The 18,780-nt window shown below is 45.5% G+C and overlaps 1 pseudogene; it reads left to right on the plus strand.

Moving 5' to 3' along the window:
- The first annotated feature begins 1,291 nt into the window (after positions 1 to 1,291).
- On the plus strand, positions 1,292 to 11,147 carry LOC134524280 (E3 ubiquitin-protein ligase RBBP6-like; annotated as a pseudogene).
- The last annotated feature ends 7,633 nt before the right edge of the window (positions 11,148 to 18,780 follow it).

Consider the following 18,780-nt stretch of genomic DNA (forward strand, 5'->3'; position numbering starts at 1 on the left):
TGTAAACACAAATCACATGTTCATAAAGAAAGTTCCCATTCTTTTAGCCTCGTGTGTTCCCTGGCATGTCTGTGTTATATTTCTAAGTAGCAACTTAGCACCAGCTGACAGAGGTGTCTCAAAAAAGCCCCCAAAAAACAAAAGGAGGGAGGGCAGAAGCCTTGCATCGCTCGTTACGTGTCCTCTCTCTCAGTGTAAATCAGTGCAGCCTCACGTGCTTCTAGTGTTGGGGACACAATTAGGTTTAATCTTAAATCTACCTCAGGTCTTGGTCAAAAGTGTGGGGATTTTGTTTTGTTTTGATTGAAATACACGTGTTTCTGTATGTATTTCAAAGCAGAACCTGGATCTTAGTGTGGTAGGAACAAATCACTGGAAAGCTTGCCAATTATTGCTGTACCGTAAAGCGACAAACTCAAAATTAGTTAAGGTTTTTTTAAAAAGGATGCACAAAAGCCTATTCTTTGGCTATTTCTTCATCGCCTTGGTCTTATGTTAGCTGTCATTGCCCGCTTGCAAATGTGTGCTGCCTCCTGCTGTTACTACAGCCAAAGCGAGGAAGGGGATCCTTTTAGTGTGGCTGTGCCAGTGACTGCAAGGATCTCTGTCGTGGTGAACACCTTCATTTCAGTAATTTGAGCAGCTTATTCTTTTTCTAGACAAAGTGGTGGGTTATTTTTATTGGCTGATGGTTTGGATTGCTGTTTTTGTTTGGGCTTTGTGGGGTATGGCGAGCGTGGCATTTTTAAACTTCTTGAGCGCAGGGGCAGAGTTCATGTTCCAGGGCCGATGTGCCGGTGCTTTATTCTGACAGGCAGCTGTACTCTGTTCCTAGAAGCGTAACCATGTGCCTTTATCAATGATGTGAAATTAACGATGAGTTTACAAACCACACCGAAGAGAAGTTTCCCGCAGTGATGCTTCCTTCTCAAATAAATGTATTTTTAAAAACCTTTTCAGCTGAAAATTGACAGCCGCCTTACCCCTTCGACTTTTAAGCAGTTGTGAGCATTTGACAAGGGTCCCTCTCTGAGATATTCGGGAGCAAGCAGCTGATCTCAAGCGGGTTTGATTCATTTAGTTTCTTCTCATTAACCACACGGGCACTCCTAAGCTCTCATAGTTTTGGACTTTGTTTTGGACAAAGACAAATTACACTGGGTTTGAAACGCCTCTTTCAGTGTCGCTCAGAGGATATAGCGCTGCTCTCAGACTAGAGTAGAGGTGAACTATCGCTGTGTTTTGATTGTGGAACTTGAATATGTGTTTCATTTTTTGTGAACAGATTGATGACTCTCCTGCACCTCTTCCTCTGGCCCAGCTTGTGAAGGTAAATATATATGTATATAATCTTGGCAAATACTTACCCCTCCCAAAAAAAAAACCCACAACCCAAGAGTGTTTGCTTTGTATTTTCAAATCTTATCCTGTGGTCTATAGCTGGATAGCTGTTGTAATGTGAACAGAACTTTCATTTAATTTTTAATAATTTAAAGTATTTAATTAACTTTAAAATGCGTGTGTATTTCGATCCTCTCCTGTAAAGAGTAGTTCCCAGTTTGGGCAGAGAGAAGGGGAGTACCTTATCAGCCTCAACGTGGCGTTGCAGGATTACTCATCTTCAAGACACAAAACAGAAGCCCTTCACATGCTGTTTCCTGGTTTTCATACATCTCGTTAATCTTGCGTTGGAAACGAAAACATTTTTTACCGAAGAACGTAATTGGCTGCAAGTTACGGACATTTCAGGGGGCTTTGCCACAGCCAAAATAGAAGCGTTTCTGTAACAGGGCCACTTGCGTGGCTCTTTCTGAATTGCCAGTCATTATAGTCACAGATCCACTCTTTGAGAGCTGCACAGCTTCATAAATTCACAACACAAAATTTGCGTTGTGAACAACACAAACTCATTGGTCTGCACGCAGACTGTGTAAATTCTGAAAAGGTACCTAATCGTTTATCGGAATATGCCAATGTGCACGTGTGGCGTATTAGCAGATGTGACCTCCTGAAACTGTTGTAATACCGTGTTTTGCTATGGAACTGCCTGCATTTTTTGCTCAACAATGTGTAACTTTGTCTGGGAGAGCGCTAGCGGTTGCACCTGGTGAAAAGGCGTAGTGCTAGCCAATTAAAACACTAGTCTTTAAAGTTACAAAGATTAGAGAAGGCAGGGCCTAATGCAGCAGAGCCAGTTCTTTCTTCTGAACGTAAAGGCGGGAGTTCATTTCCAAGAAAGAGAAATCTTTTCCCGCTGGGAACTTCTTCCCTCTCTCACTGCAGCGTGAGACACATTTCCTAATGTGCACAACTGGGGGTGGGTGGGGTGGGGGGTGGAATAAAGAAAAAAAGAAAGGGTTTGGAAGGTAGCCGCCAAAAGACATTGGTCTCCATCAGTGCTGTCCCTAAACGTGTCCTGTCTGTGAGGTTCTGTAACCTCACGTGAAGTTTTACTCTAAAATGTGAAAAACTGTCCCCGTGGGGTACACGTTTAAGCTCTTGAGACAATTTAAGTATTTCAGAAAAATACGGCAGCTCAAAGCTGTTACTTTCTCTAACCTCTTTAGTGCAGACTGGCTTAGCATGGAGGCAATCTGTTATCAGTCTTCTGGTTTGTTATTACGATGTATTAAATGCCGTATTTCAATTTTGGTCTATTCCTAGTAATGCTTTGTGGGTTTTGGACGTGCTTTGTAAACCGTTTCGGTTGTTGGAAACAAACGAGTCAAGCGCCTGTAAAGTTTTCTCTAAACGTTAGTAGAAATGATTTCAGAGATGTCCATCTGGATTATGTTACTGTTGAGAAAAAACTACGTCTAAGAAACAACCATTGAATAAAACGTAGAAACTAGTTTGTTGCTTTTGTCAATGAATGCATACAAAACCAAAACCATGAGTGGCTGCTCTGAAGGATGGGTACTTGAAGGTCAAAATCATTGACAGTCACTCCCTTAGACCCTGCTTGTGACTGCACTTGTGTCTAATCAAAGCGTTTCAAGAAATGCTGCTTAAATAAATCCAGCGGGCTTCAATAATTTGAAGATCTAGTGGTACACAAGACTTACATTACAATTTGTATGTTAGAAGGACACAGTCAAGTGGAAAAAACCTGCAGGTTTTGCTTACTGTGGTTAAATCGCTTAATATGAAGAAGTTAGTAGGGGGAGAACACGCGGTTTGGACTGCCGAGAGCACACGACGGTCAAACTTCTACTGCAAAGAGTCTTTTGTCTTGCTGAGGGGTTATAAAAAGCTTGATTCCTTTTAACGCTTCTGTGTCTGAAGCTGAATTTCAGCAAGCAGAAACAGCTTCCCCGACTCTTGAGTTGAGTGTACTTTTAACGCTGCAAAGCGTAAATAACGATAGTTGCGTACATCTTTCTCCATTAAACGTACAGTGGATATCTCCTCCTTCCAGTAGTCTGGAGCTTAAACATCAGTTGAAGAGTAGTGCATAGCGTAATTATTTCTACACATGGCTTCAGTGCGCTTGGAAGAAAACTGGAGTGGCTACACGAGTCTTTATGTGAGGTGCAAACAGAGCCCAAGGTTTTGAGTGCCCAAGAACGCTCTTTTCCAGGAGGTTAACGGGCACATCAACATCATGTGATGGCGTAAGGGCTCCCCAAAACATCTTCAGGACAACAGTATTTTCTATAAGCAGCTGTTTTCATGCAGCCCCAGCTAGCGTTGTGCTGCTCTTTACAGGATGGGGTGAGTGGTGTCGTCTCTGGCTGTGTGGGCGCAAATGTGTTTCTAACGCGTGTGTCAAATGCTTACCTGTTAAACAGACGGACAATCTGGCTGAAGCCAATGCTTCCGAAGAAGAGAAAATAAAAGCTATGATGATACAGTCTTGCCGTGAATACGATCCAATCAAGTAAGTGTCGATAACGTCAAATCTGTTCTTTGAAGATTCTGGACAATTTGTAGAGATGCTTGTTTTAACGAGAGAGACACATGCGTACCTTTTTCTTCTTTTCTCAAAAACCTTTTAGTTACATGAAGAAACCCTGGGGTACACCTCCGCCATCCTACATATGCTTTCGTTGTGGAAAACCTGGCCACTACATAAAGAACTGCCCAACGACTGGGGTAAGACTGCGGGGGACTTCTGGTGTGACTTCGCTGTTCATTTTTCACGTGGCAGTTACGTAACAAATACATGAACAGTCATATTAGGAATTGTTTCTCTTGGGGTGAAATACAGAGGTTATAGGGCAATGTTGCAAACCCCTTCAAAATTCAAGGGAAACCTGGAATTTAAAATGTAAAATGTTCCTTTGTCTTGGTCGTAGATATTAAATATGTCCCTAGATCTTTCTCTGTGAACTGTCATACGCATTTTTATATATTTCAATACTATCGAAAATCTTTCTGGTTTTAACGCATTTCAATGACAGTTCACAGTTTTTAGAATTCTGTATAAAAGGAAGATGTTTCTCTTGACCCCACCTATTGAATATTTGCGTGTTTTAATTACACAAGTCTCTGGTTGAGTATTCACGCCATGTAACGTTAGTGGGGGAATGCATGCACAAGCTTCGTACGTATCGATGGTGAACGTAAGTTTCTCCAGTGACTGCTTCAGAGCCCTGAATTGGGCTCTCCCTCCCTGAATTGCGCTGTGGAGGAGGAGCGGGTTTGTGCCTCTTCTCCGAGCGGATGGTGAGCTAAGCGATGTGTAACGCTTACGGAAGCTGAAGTTAAGCAAAAGAATGTCCACTGAGTTCAAAATGTTGCTCAAGTCTTTGAAACGTCCTGGCTGTATTCCCGTAGGAAAATAAGTATTTTAGTCGAGTAACCCTTAGGCTAGGTAAAAGGAGAGGATTAAGGGCTTTTGCTGCTTAAATTAATCATCAAAGTGTCATTTTCAGTGTGGGTCTTCAGGTGAGCTATGTCCGCATTTCTTTTCTGAACAGGACAAAAATTTTAAGCCTGTTCCCAGAATTAAGAAGAGCACAGGAATTCCAAGGAGTTTCATGATGGAGGTGGAAGATCCCAATACAAAGGGTGCTATGCTGACAAAGAGCGGAACATATGCGATACCAATTATTAATGCGTAAGTATGGAACTAACTGGACTGACCAAAAGGTGAAGGAGAGAAACCATGCGTAAATGCAGCCAAGTTGGCCGGCATCTGTAACCACGGGGGAGGAAGCATTGCCATTGTATGTTAACCGCAAAATCCGTGATACTTCCTCGTACTAAAATAGGGCGGTCCTACTGTTCATGCCCCTGGAACTTCAGAGCTTGGAAAAGTTTTCCTGTACCCATCGTTAACTTTTTTCTTTTTCCTTCCCCGCCCCACCCTCCAGGGAAGCTTACGCTAGAGGAAAGAAGGAGAAGCCTCCCTTCTTACTAGGGGAGCCATCCTCCTCCACCTCCTCAGACCCTGTTCCAGCTGAGTTGTTATGTCTCATTTGTAAAGAGATAATGACTGATGCAGCCATTATTCCCTGCTGTGGAAACAGTTATTGTGACGAATGTAAGTGTTCCTGCCCTGTTTGTTCATTCCAAACACCACATCTGACTTTCTGAGAGCAGAAACAGAAGATGACAAATTTCTTTGTTACCAGTTCTATTCCATACTTAAGTGTCCGCTGGACAGGAAAGGACTCTTCTCGTATAAAGGACAAAAAAGAAAGACAGAAAGCTTTTTTCCTTTTTTACGTATCTGTTTAAATCCCCTTTACGTGCAGACGAGCACGAGGAGAGTGCCTAGCTGCGCAGGTGATTACAGCATTAGATATTGAAAGCATTTAGGTTTTTTCACAGCCCTTTCTCTCACACAAAATCGTGTAGCCAACTCTGGTTGGCTCAGTACAGCCAACCGTACTGTGGTCTGCCACAAACCGATAGCTAGGCATTTAAGCCACATTCTTTTCCACGGGAGAGCTGGTTAAAACCTTCAGAACTCGAGGCTACGGATGTTCTTTTGAGGTGTGTTTTATTCATTAACCTGGAGGGTGGTGCCTGCACCACCACCACATCTAGTGCACCACCACTGCACTAGAGACTGCCAAAAAGAATAGTCGAAACATCCAGGCGCAGCCGTCTTCAAATGTTACGTTAGTGAAATATCAAAACGGCACAGTTTTTTGCTGCGTCCTAGAGATGTGTTACACTATTGAACATTCATCGCTTCGTGCCCTCAATTCAAGACCATATTCCCCCATTAATCATATAAGTCTTTTTACGATTGATTGGAGCCCCCAAAATTTCCTTACGTTGGCTAAACCTACTTTGATGATTCTAATTATGCACAGGCATCAGAACAGCATTGCTGGAATCTGAGGAACACACATGCCCAACGTGTCATCAGACAGACGTTTCCCCTGATGCTTTAATTGCCAACAAGTTCCTGCGCAAGGTAACAGGATGACTTTTACGTAAACTGTAAGAAAAGTCTGTTTGCAAAAAGCCAAAAGGGGAGAAAATGTTAATTTACATCTCCTCAAAAACCGCTAAGTTAAATAGGCTGCATTTACTTTTCAAACCCATTATCTGTTGTTAGAGAAGCTGAGAACTCTTTGGAGACAATGGGGCAAATCCAGGTCGCACTTTTGTTTAACATGATTGCCTTACTTTCCAATTCGGTGTTAACACTGAAGTATTTTAAATACAGGTACTCTGAGTTACCAGTTGTTACTATCAGCGTTTAAGGCGATGTGTTTGTGTATTTCTATGTTGATTCATTTTAGGATTGACAGCGTGTACAGGACTACACAAGTAATTTTGCTCTGTGGAGGCTTTTGTTCATGCATCTACTGAAGTTTCATATTACCTTGTGGTAAATGTTTTTCTGCCTCTAGGCTGTGAACAACTTCAGCAATGGAACGGGCTACACAAAAGGGCTCCACCAGACCATTCAGCAGCAGCAGCAGCAGCCGCCACCACCTCCACCACCACTCATGACTGTTGCACCTCCTGGACCTTTTCAGTAAGTAAATCTGTAGATCAACATGAATGTGAGAGACACCCAGATGCCAAAGTTAGATTCCTCTTCTTGAGCTTCTCCGCCAGCGATTTATGTCTCATTAGTGACAGTTCCAGATAACTGCGGAAGTTCTGTTTTGTGAAAGTCCTCGCTTTGAATGAGGACACTTTGGTGAGTTGGAAGTGTGCCTCCTGCAAGAATGTTCTCACAAGTATTGCTTGTTTGCTTCCCTTATCAGTCATTGCGTACAGGCTTACCCTGAGAGAGGAACGCTTTTTCCCCAGGAGCCCTTTCATTTGAAGCGGCTAGCAATCCCTAAAGAAACCATTTTGTTATGGCAAACCTTCTTGAGTGCGTTGATTTCTCTTTAATCCTGAGGAAATAACATTTTCATGAAAAGTGTCAAAGCACAGTTATGGGTAAAATAGGCCAGGTGTTTTCACAGAACTTCTTTCTACAGTATTTCTGTCCTCGATCTCATGATAAGTCAGAGTCACCCTCAGTAATACGCAGCGTAGTCAGCGACGCATACCGATTGGATAATAAACACTGAAGCACTGTAAATGTGAAGTATTTACAAACATGACCGTCTAAGTGTGCAACCCATGAAGTCATCGGAAAATACGTGAAAAACCTGTGCTATTGTTCAGGGCTTATATCCTTTGACTGTGTGCCTTGGGTGCAAACAGCCACTCTGTCCAGAAGAGTGTCAGGCTCAGCCGTACCGCTGACTACAAAGGATCACAGTCCAAAAGAACCTCTAAGGCAGCCCCTGAAGTAGCACAGAAACATTTCCTAACAGAATTGCAGTGTTTCCATCTTCCACAACTGAGGCTCTCTCTGGGGGTTAAATGTACTCCAATCCTTTCCTGCGCAGCTACCTGAATGAAATACGTTTCCAGTGAGCTTTCTCTTTAACTGCCAGCAGTCCGCATGGACTTCTCGACAGCGCTGCATTTGGAATCGGCCAACTTCACTTTTGTAAATCTGGTGAAGACTATTTTGTAAATTTTTTTGTCCATTTACAGTAGTCAGCCTTTTCTCACCTTGGACTTCCCATTTCAAGTAGCACTTCAAAAGACTGCTTGAACAATAAAAATTTGGGTTTTTTTTGTAGCAATGCCGCTAGCGTATTACCTCCTGCTGCTCTGGTGACTGCTGCTGAGCCTTCTGCATCTTCCTCGCGGTCAGTCAGCAGTTTGTTGAAAGAGAAGGTAAGTTGTATTTCAACATATGCAGTGATTCTTGCATTTAGTGGAGCTTGTTTTCCAACCGTTTGCATTTACTGACAAGGCCCGTCAGGTTCCTGTACGAAGACAACCAGCATTCCCAAGTCTTCCGGGCCCCCAAGGACAATCAGTGCCCACGACTGGTACGTGACTATAACTTCAGAATTTCTTTAAAAAGATTGCCTTCAGATACACTGAATGGGATTTTCCTCTTTTTCCTCTCCCGACTCCAGAAGGTCATCCAACGAGAGCCAGTACACCTCGCTCAGCAGGTGGTGGACCAGGCTGGGAACTGTAAGTATTCCACAGCAATTCCATATATTACTGCTTGTAACGAGGCCATAACACCTAACTTACACAACCGCTGATTTACAATGAAGAAAGTATGCCCAGATAGCTGTGGAGAATACAAGTGGTCATTAATTTTTAAATGGCTTAATTTGAATTGGCTTTGACAGAGGGAGTCTGTGCTTGCCGTGACATTATTTAACATAAAACCCTGGTACATGATTGAAAAGAGGACTCGGAAAAATGAACGGTTTTTGAGGAAACTGTAGTTACATATAAAAAGGAAATAGAATCAAAGGAAAGCCACCCTTTTGATTGCTGGCCAAACAGAGCTGAAAAACTTGATTTTAGCTGCGATGGGAGTTTCCTATGTAGGGTACTAGCTCACATAGGGCAGAGGTTACAGTAGACAGATGGATAGAATTGGGCAGCAGTTGTTAAGGAGCAGGTGTCTCTCTTACTAAAGCTCTCTTACTAAAGGGGAGGAATGATGCTAAGGAACATACACGGAATAACGTGAAATGGTTCTTTAAAAAATAATAAAAGCAAAACTTGTGAAGAGAAAGCTCAGGGTAGCTGACGTCTTCGATCCCCAAAAATCATGCGGGCGGCAGTCTGAATAGCTCTATTAGTGACGCTGCCAGTACCTTTCCTAGAGTAATGGCAATGGGTCATAGTACTAGAGGCTGAGTTCAGAAGCCGTCACTATCCTTGGTTAGAGCTATGATGTGCAAAATTTTCCTAGGACATCTGGCTAGAAGTGCCCTGTATGTCGGATTGCCGCACAATCCGTCTTTTGCCGTATTTTGCATCTTGTACAAATTGCCAAATCAGTAGTGAAGTTAAATCGACTGAGCGGGCATTTTAAAATTGACCTTTACTGTCTTCAGGCTGAATCGTGTCTTCTTGATGTTTGATAGTGCACTGTAACCATTAAGACTTGCTCTCTTGGCGTCTTACTGCACCAAAAAGGATTTGCACTGCGTGTCGTGCCCGAGTAGTGAAACACGTGTGCCTCCACGTACCAGCAGAAGCCAGTATACGGCACCTTCAATCAATAGCTGCGGTCGTTCATGTGACAGAAATGAGTGGATATAGACTTACCCTTCCTCTATGCTTTTACACTATCAAAGCAGCAGGTGTTCTGTCTTGTAAGCAGAAACTTTTACATGTTATCACGTTCTTCAATCGGCAGTAGCGTTATGTCAGCAGCTGAAAGCAGCTTTGACATAAGCATATGGAGAGGGGAAAAAAAACCCAAACAACTAATTTTGGGAGGAAAAAAACCAAACGGGAGAGTGACTGGTGTGAATTAACTTCATTTATTGTTTTTGTGTTGGTTTTTTTCTTAGGTCCAATTCTCCCTATAGGGCTTCATTTCACTCTAGAAGTTCGTATACCCACGCCAAGTCAAGATCAGGTTCTTCCCACTCTGGCTCCTACTCTCGATCCATTAGTCGTTCCCGTTCTCCTTCCTTCTCACGATCACCACCCTATCCAAGAAGAGGCAAAGAGAAGCGTCGTAACTATCGCTCTAGGTCAAGGTCACACGGTTATCACCGTTCAAGGTCACGGTCACCCCCATACAGAAGATACCATTCACCATAAAGGTCTTCAGCGTTTAGAGGCCAGTCTCCCACTAAACGGACTACACCTCAAGGGGATGGAGAAAGGCAGTACTTTAACAGATACTGAGAAGTTCCCCCCTATGATATGAAAGTTTACCATGGCAGATCTGTTGACCTCAGAGATCCATCTGAAAAGGAGAGTTACAGAGAATGGGGAAAGAACTATAGAGAATGGTATGAAAACTTTTACAAGGGCTTTGCTGTTGGCGCTCAACCTCGACCACCAGTAAATAGAGAGACCATTTCTCCAGATAGGTTTGGTCCACCTGGGACCGGACGAGAGAATTTGCCATATGCTGGGGGATGCAGGGAAGGCTATCCTGGTGGGCAAAGCCACAGAAGTCATAATGGAGACGGACATGACCCTGAAAAACCTCCTGGAAGAGCGCGCCACGGCATCACAGATCCACCAAAATCAAATAAGAAGGACATGGAATATCCACTGGAAGATGGCAAAGGAAACGAATGTAAAAAACACTGGAAGAGAAGAAAAGGGGACGAGAATAAAGGATTTCCCAATGCTGAGTTTTTAGCAGGTGTGAGAAAAGCAAGAGAGCCAGTAACAGCAGAAGACGTTAAAAGAGGCTCTCTGTTCACACTCCCAGACAGAGATGACACCACTCCTGTGCGAGACGAGCCTTTGGAAGCAGATTCTATTGCTTTCCAATCGGTGTCTGAAAAGGAGAAAAAAGAGAAGGAAATGCAAAGATGAAAGTAGAGGTGGCCGTTCCTCCCAAGAAAGACAACACAGCTAAAGCTTCCCAAGAGAAGCTGGACACCGATCGTGAAGAATCTCCCAGTATTTCACAGGAACCTCCTGTGAAAAAAGTGAAGGAGGGGTTGCCAAGGACAATGAGAAGGCTCTTGTTACCCCATGGAAAGTTCACCCAGAATTGACAAAAATGACCCAGAAACCAGGCCAGCCAAGGAGGAAAAGGCCAAGAAAGACCATCCAAAAGAAACCAAGTTGGACAAGCCCTCCAACAAAGAGCATAAGTCAAAAAACCTGCTGAAAACAGCAAACCTTCTGATGCAAAACCCGAAAAAAGAAGAAGGAGATAAAATGTTTGACAAGGACCATCATTGCGTTTTGTCATCAAGACCATGGAGCAGTATAATAATGACATAACAGCCCCCGCTGAAGACGTCTGTTGAAGTAACGTGTCTGCAAAACATGAGGAAGCTGCAGGAAAAAATCCTAAAGAGCCGAAAGACAAGGGGTTGTTCAGCCTGCAGAAGATAAGGCCCGGAGGAGACCTTATAGCAGTCTTCCAGTCCATGAAGGGGGCGTACAGGAAGGTTGGGGAGGCTGTCTTCATCAAAGCATGTAATGATAGGACGAGGGGTAACGCTTTCCCCAGGGTAACTCCGGAAAATGGGGTAACCTCTTGTTGGAGGTGTCCCTGCCTAGGGCAGGGGCCTTTGAACTAGATGATCTTGAAGGTCCCTTCCAACCTGAACCATTCTATCATTCTATAAACCCCACCCACGGGACACAAAAACCCCTCAATATCCCCCATAGGGAACCCCAAAAGACCTATGGGATCCTCCCAAGTTGTATTGACCTCTACATGTCTACCTATGTGCTCCTTTGTGCTAGAATTGTGTGTTTTCTAGAGACTGCCAGCAGCATTGCATTCTGTCTTATTGTATGGGGTTGAAAATGCAAATACTAAATGGGAAGACGATTAGGATTCTGTTGCAGTTCATGTATTTCCAACAAAACTTCCAATCCCGTGTATTCGTGGCATTTTTACTGGCATCGGTGGAAAGAGGTGGTTTGCATTTTGAGGTTCCATTCCGCTTTCTGGCTGGCTTTGCAAAACTGACTTAAGCATGTGAACTGAGGAGATGTGGGCCTTGAACCTGGTAGCGTTGCTGCTTCCAACCACTAGCTCTTGAGAGAGCTTCTGTTAAACACAAGTGTTTTTCGGGTACCAAGCTTCCAACGCGAGGCTGGCAAGAAGTTTTCTTTTCTAGCTAGGGTAGATGGTCATGGCAATAAAGCGTTACAATGAGCAGTATACGCTGATACTTGTTTGGAAAGCTTGCTTTCTCTGTCTGTTTTCCTGTTTCCCCAATGTCTCTTTCCCCTTCTTTGCTTTCATTTAAAAGCTTGGAGTCTTTTACAGACGGTGCCTAGTGCTGTGTCCATCTTTTATTTCCTCTCCTGTGTGGAAGTCCACAGAGCCCAGGGACGCCACGGCTCCGCCCCACGGCAACATGGACCGCGGGGACCCAGACCTCGGCCCCACAGAGGGGCTGTGGAGAGGCTCATGGCCCGGCCTGGTCCCCCCCACCCCTGTGATGTCATTATGGGGCACGTTCCAGAGCCACCGCACAGGCAGGGGTTCCACTATGATGTTGGAGGGAGGGCAAGGACTAAGTGCTGCAAGCACCCCAGAGAGAAGCATCTCCCACTGCCTCAGGCGTCGAGGTAGGCGACAGCTTGGCTCGCACCGCATACTCCTGCTCACCCAGGGAGAGGAAGATGAGCGCTGTGGCTTGCACCGCCTTCAGTGGGCTTTGCCCAGAAGGGAAGCTGGGCAATGGGCTCATCAGCGTGGACGGCATTGAATTCATTGCTCACAAGATGATCCTCTCTAGCTGCAGTCCGTACTTCAGGTGAGGGCTTGAAGGAGGAGGGGATGGGGCCAAACAGTATTTCCTGCTCTGTGCCACACTGTGCCTTCGTGTATCTCCAGCGCTTCCCTCGGCACTCCAACTCTCCTCCAGCAGTTCCCCCTAGTCCTGGTACCTCCCCAGACACCCAAATTCATCCATAAGCTAAGATGGAACAGCAGCGCTGGAAGTGGGGTCTGGCAAAGCCCCAGATACGGTGCAGGGCTGGGAGCGTGGCCAGCCTGGCTGGTCTGCTGCCAGGCGGGAGGTTTTTCTTCCCCACACACCGTTATTCTCTGCTCTTCTTGTTGAAGCGAGGTGCCTGCTCGCCCTGTGGCTCCTTATTAAAACAACCGGCTAGTAAAACATTCCTTCATCAAACTCCACGGCCTCCCAGCATGGCTACTGCTAGTGCCCAAATTGGTGCCCGGGGAAGGAGGCACAGGGGATAATGGGGTCAGGGTGTCACACAGCAAGGCCGCTTTCTTCCCCAGCACTGCTTTGTTTTTTTCAGGGCTTTGTTCTCCAGCAACTGGAGCAATGCCGAGAGGAAGGTCTATCAAATCCCCGGCACTTCCTCTGAAATGATGAGGCTCCTTATGGAATACGCCTACACCGGGACAGTGCCGCTCACGGATGACAACGTTGAAAGTTTGCTAATCGCGGCAGACCAGTTCAACGTCCTGGACATCGTCAGACTGGGCTGCGAGTTCTTAAAATCCCAGCTTTGCCTGGAAAATTGCATTGGCATCTGGAGATTCACCGGCTACTACTACTGTCCTGACCTGCGAGAAGCAGCCCATGAGTTCATCCTGCATCACTTCGAGGAGGTGACCAAGGTGTCCACAGAGTTTGTGGCGCTCTCCTTCAATGAGCTGGAACGCCTGCTGGAGAAGGATGAGCTCCCTGTGAAAGAAGAGGCCGTGTTCGAGGCTGTTCTGAAATGGGTTGCTCAGGACCTGCAGAGCAGGAGGCAGCACATTGTAGTCTTGCTGGGCAAGGAAGGGTGGAAGTGTGGACAGAAGGGATTTTTTTTCTTTAAATAAACTCAGCGTTACTGACAGTTAAGACTTTGCTTAAAACTTTTGAACTCACACGTGCGCACTGGTGTGAATTTGTAGTCCGTGTTCCCTGTACATCCACGTCCCTCATGCAAATCTGCAGGTGCCATTTCTATCAGTTTCACAGGAACTAGATTTTCATCAGTGTCCCGGAAGGCCCTATTGACCAGCTCTTTGAAGAGCTGGAAGTTTGCTTTCATGAAATTCAGGGTCCTGACTTTACTCTCCCCCCTGACGGCACTCGGCTCTGGGAGTCTCCTGGATTGCCTACAGCTCGCCGTGCTGCTTTTCCAGCAGCTGTCAGGGTGGCAGAAGTCCCCCAGCAGGACGAGAACCTGTGAGCGCGATGCCTGCTGCTGTAGCTGGAGCAAGAAGGCTTTGTCAATAGGCTCCCCTTGATCGGGCGGCCTGGAGTAGACACCAACCCCAAGGCTCCCTTTGTTGCCTGGCTCTCTAATTCTTACCCGTAAGCTTTCAACCTGCTCTTGGCTATTCTTCAGAGACAGCTCTTCACACTCTACCCGTTTCTTGACCCAGAGGGCAGCCCCTCTGCCCCCTCTTCCTCCCCTGTTGCTGGCCGTGGACAGTCACACTCCAGTCATGGGATTTGCCCCACCAGGTTTCAGTAATGGCAATTAGGTGTCAGCTTTCCAGCAGCACGGCGGCTGCCAGCTCCTCCCGTTTGTTGCCCATGCTGCATGCATTGGTGTCGAGGCACTTTAGCTGGTCTGTCAGCCATGTCAGCTTCTTAGAGGAACACGCCTTAATTCCTTTGAGGTGGTCACTGGTGTTCCTCTATTTTCTCCTCCCCTCCTGACTCCTCCCCTTTTGGCTCCCCCCCATTACCTCAGGAGCCATTCCCCCATCTCTGGAAGACTTCGAGCGTCCTCCAGTGTTCGCAGCACGTGTCAGAGCAACAGGCTGAGGGCCCTCACTAGCGCCCCAACCCTCTGCCTTGGTGTGTTGTCCCACCGCCTGTCACGGGCAAGCCTGATATTGTCCCCCTCCCCTTTCAAGCCTAGTTTAAGGCTCTGTCAATGAGCTCTGCTCACTCGTGAGCAAAGACCCTCTTCTCCCTTTCAGAAAGGTGAATCCCATCTGACGCCAGCAAGCCTTGTGCCGTGCAGGCCGCCCCATTCTCGACAACCCCAAAATTGTGTGGGTGACATCAGCCACGGAGCCACGTATGAATAGACTGTGTCCAGCTATTTCTTCCCATGTTGCTGCCCACAACGGGAAGGAGAGAGGGGAAAATACCCTGTGGTTCAGATTTCCTTACCAACCCTCCCGAGGCCCTGAAGTCTCTTTTGGTGTCCCTTGGACTATGCGTTGCGGCACTTGGGAAGGTGGGCTGGGCAAGGAGGGGCTTCTCCATCCACCCTGGGCATGGACTTGCCTCCATTCACTCCTTTCCTTGAAGCTACTGTCTCAGCCTGGCAGGGGGAGGCTGCAGGATCCCCTTGGTCTTGTTGGTTTTTTTCTGGTGGCTCTTCCTGTTTCTGTCTCAGGGAGGACAGAGCATGATTCCACCTTGGAATATCTCTTTCTTGGACTCCCTGATGCTCCTTAACCTTTCTACTACCTGTCGTAGCCCTGTCACCAAGGTGAGCAGATCGTCCACCTGGTCACACCTCACGCTGCTGTTCTCACTGCTGCCCTCCGTTACGAGCCAAATTCCCTGGCAAGCCCTGCAGCCCAAGACCTGCATGACTTCACTGGAGCTCTGTCTGGGTTGCCACATCCATTCCGGTGAGTGCAGAGGACGTGGCTTTCTGCCAGGTGGATACGGTAGCTCTGCTCCTTCTGAGACTGTGATGACCACCAATGGAGCTCACCTTTTGAGCTGGTAGAGTGATGACGCCCTGCCATGCAGACGGTGCCACACCTTGCTTGCAGCGCTCCTGGTCACTTCTAGTCCCCAGGCTGTTTTTTATTGGTGTGGGGTAGCCGCTGTGGCTCTGTCAATGCCCACACCTTGTCAGCGTCTTCCACCAGAGCTGCTGCCTCCTGGTGGGTCTCTCCACTGCCCTGGCTTTTCCCTGCCTCGGGAGACCCCCCTGTGCATCAAGCTCTGCCGCTCCGCTGCGGATCGGGCCAGCGCACCTCGGCGACTGACTCCAGTAGCTGGCATGTAGCATTCTAGATTAGAGGAATATCATTTATCACAAGCAGATATGACGCTTCCCTATGTGAACTGCATTCAGGACCTTCAGTGAAAACCTGTTTCTGCGTTGATGATACAGGTGCCCCCAAACCAGCATGGACAAGACAAACGTTTATTATTTGGAAGCATCATCCTCTGTTCACAGAAACCATTTTGCCCTATGGACATTTATACACTTTCTGCTTTTTACGGCTGAGTCATTTTAGTTAACAAAAAATGAACAGTTTTTAAAAAGTGACAAGTCTTTTTCAAGTTTTATCTATTTTCTGGTAAAGTGTGATTCTCAAGTACTGTGTTAATTAAAACGTAAGCCAAAATGCTGCAGTTCAGAAAAATCACACAAAGTTTATTCTATAAAATTTCTATAGGCATTGTTTTGGAAATATTAGAATATGCAGTTACGTTAAATAGCTTACAACCAAGATTTATCAGAATCTCTTCTGACGCAAATGTAAAATTCATAAAATCTGAGGGGCTATTTTATCATTTTTTTCCTCTGTTTCTTAGGCATAAGCTTTATGACTGCTTTCGGGGTAAGTTGTTCATATTGTAATACTACTTCTAGTGCACGTTGCGTAGACAGACAGACAGCCTTCCTTTTCCCAAAGAAAGCTTATCCATGCTTTATGGTTTTATGTGTCGATCAGCAATGGCATGTTTTATTCTTTGGAAGCACTTTACACGCCACAAGGAAGCGAATCATTACTATTCAGGCTGAGGTGGGTTGCTGACGTGAGGGCATGTGAAGCATTCGCTGGTTCAGCGCAAAGTCCTCCCCCAGGCACACTGTCGCTGCCTTCAGCTTTATCCTGAACCTCACACCTTCGCTCAGAAAAGGAAGCTCGATTATTTCTACATGCTGCTGTAATTTGGACAGGAATCTACGCAACTAAAACTGGACGCAGACAGTGCCAGTCCTTTAAGACAGAAATACAATTAGTATTCTCATTTCCAGCCAACCTGAAGAGCTGGTGCTTTAAATGAAGTACTGTCTTCAGCGTCTTCAGCTATAAAATCAGTGACATGCATATGAATTTTTGAATTTAACCATTTTCAGTTGATTAATACCAGTTAGTACTGTCTGGTTTTCTCACCCAGACTGGAATTTCAGGAATGACTAACTGGACTCTAAAGAATATGTCCGTTTCAATTAGTCTGAATGAACAGTGTGTTTTAAAATAGTACCTCAAAACTGTGTGGTAAATTGGTTATTTTGATAGAGAATTAATAAAATACCAAGCCTAAGCAATTTGTATCTTGCACCAACACCACCTGACCTGCTCTGAATTTAGCTTAAACCAAAATAAACAAGATCTCAATTGCTGTTATTGCAAATGGACAAACCTCTGATGCCAAACCTCAAGGCGACATCTCTTCTCTGTAAGCGTGTCGTCTTTTTTTGTGGATACTGCTGTAACTGTACCCGCACAATTTATCAAGAGTTGTGATAGATTGTCCGTCTCAGGAGTTTTAAGCTTGGGAGCGTGTGTTTGTCTCACCCTACACGTATAACAGTCCAGGGGAACAGTCCAGAGCCTCATACAGGAAGACAAAATTGGTAGGTGTGACGGTTTCTTCTTATTTTATTATACTGGTATTTCAAAATAGAAATCCCAATTTTATAATACTGGCAAGAGCATACAAATGATAAACGAAGGCAATAGTTTACCATTTTTCCTGACTTTTGGCTTCATCGGTAATGCTGAACCAAGAGTGTCATGGAAGTACCAGCCTGAGATTCATTCTCGAGCCTGTCTTGAACCACTGACTGCAGGCTGCAAACGGAAACTTGCTGTGAATACAGGATCCTATTTAATTCTTATTTATGGTAAATATCTATCTGATGGCTCCAGAACTCACAGCCTTTAACAGGGATCTAGGAAAAAAGCTGTGCTGGCATTTACCTTGACTTGCTTACCAAGAAGCAGGTTGACCAGAGCCCAGATGAGGACCAGCGTGGCGGTAGGAGGAGAAGCCTTGCAGGAAAGGCTGGCATCTGAAGGAGGCAGAGGGTTTCTGTTTAACACCTGCTTTGTGTAAAAGGAAGCCAATTTGGGTTAACCAGTTGCCTTCTTCACTAAGGAGCCATGCAGGTGGAGCTCACTGGAAGAAAGGGCCTTGTTCCTGCCATGCTTCTTCCACTGCTCGTGGAAGAAACAGATGAATCCTCGTTGTTTTCCCTCTGTAAGATGGATGACATTTTCAACGTAAAAAGGTTTCCAGTGCTCTTCGGTGTGTCAAGAGGAGGTATTTGTGTGAAGAAAGGTTCCAAGCTCTTTTTGTGCACCGCAAGGCACGAAGCAGCGTGTTTCCCACGAGATGGCACTATTGCCTTATGCACAGACAAAGCAGGTTTCAGCCTCAACTGCAGTTTTAAAAGCAGATTGCCAAAGTGAGGGTTGCAAACAAATGCATCGATTTGACAGATCCGAGCAGTTATCAACAGATCTCAAAGGGAGAATTAGCTTGCCGATTGATCTGTTAAAGGTCGCTGCCTGATAAGGATGTGAAAAATCCTGACATACGGATGATGAGATGAACATCACCATCAATCCATTATTGGAGAAACAGGTTTGGATTTGGGTTTTTTTAGGTCAGTTTTTGGAAATCAATGTGGCTCTCTAAAGTGAGTGGTATTTCCCTGGTCATATTCTGACTGATCTTCTCAACAGGCTTTTCCTTTAAAAAAAACCCACCAGCAACCCCCAAACTGAAAATCGAGTTGAAAATTAACTACTTTTCACATGGGTCCGTTTTTTATGGTTCTTACCTCGTTCAAAAAAAATGTCATCTTGCAAAATTGTTGTATTCTGAGTAATTGTTCGGTTGCGATGGCTAGCTGGCAAGT

The sequence above is a fragment of the Chroicocephalus ridibundus genome, chromosome 16 (genome assembly GCF_963924245.1).
Source record: "Chroicocephalus ridibundus chromosome 16, bChrRid1.1, whole genome shotgun sequence".
NCBI classification, from domain to species: Eukaryota; Metazoa; Chordata; class Aves; order Charadriiformes; family Laridae; genus Chroicocephalus; species Chroicocephalus ridibundus.